Raw genomic sequence first — 1,012 nt, 5'->3', positions numbered from 1 at the left:
GATTTGAGGTAAGCAGATGAGGGGAAGGCCCTGAGGACTCAGGTGGAGTGAAGTACCCTAACCAATTCCTCCTGGCCATCTCAGACACCGCCCCCACCGCGCAAGCCCAGGTCCGCGCAGAGGAGGGGTCAAGGGGGCCCTTCTACGTGGATGGGGGGACTTGAGGGTCTCCTCTCCACTTTCCTGGCATCGCCAATGCTAAACAGCGTCCCCGTAAGGAGAAACCTGACTCTGGGGCATTTAGAGCAAAGGGTTCAGTCTTTTATCAGACTTTATAGAGGACACCGCTCTATCACTACCCTCGGAGAAAAAGAACGTTATCCAGAGGCTGCCACTGGTGGAAACTGCAATCAGCCAAGAAATGGAGAGAGGAGGGAGGAGGAGGAGGAGGAGGAGGGAGAGGAAGACCTTAGTTTAAAAATAAAATAAATACAAAATAAGCAAAGAAAAAAGAAAGCCCGGGCGGGCCCATCTAGAAGTCCTGAGGGAAGCCGGACCTGAGGGGAGCCATCCTGGCCTCAGTTCACTTTCCCTCCCCAACCGCGGCGCTCCCTCGACCTCCTGGGACCCGACGAGCTGCAGAAAAATCTCTACGGACGAGAACGAAGAGCCCTGATGTTCTCCCCTACTAACTGCTGCAGAGCGAGAAAAGTTTTATTTTGTAACCAGGGTTGCAGCCGGACGCCTAAACGACCCAACTGGGTGGTGGAGAGGCGTTGCTGCAGCACCCAAAAGTGGACGTGGGGTGGGGGGCGCCGGGAACCGAACAGCTCCAACGCGCTTCGGCAACCGGCCAAACACCCCTCTCCAAACCCAGCCCGGCGCGCTCTCGCCGGGACCAGGACGTCAGGCGCGTGCCTGCGCTTGCGCAAAAGGCACCCGCCCAGCTCCTCTCCAGGTGCGCTCTCGCTTCCGGCCGGCCTTCCCTAGGCGGAAACACCAGAGCCCGCGCATGCGCTTTCCAGCTCTCCTGCTTGATCCAAGGAGGGGGCCCAAGGCTTCAGGTGATCCC

This window comes from Mustela erminea, chromosome 7 (assembly GCF_009829155.1).
Source record: "Mustela erminea isolate mMusErm1 chromosome 7, mMusErm1.Pri, whole genome shotgun sequence".
NCBI lineage: Eukaryota > Metazoa > Chordata > Mammalia > Carnivora > Mustelidae > Mustela > Mustela erminea.
Note: the sequence above shows the minus strand (reverse complement) of the source record.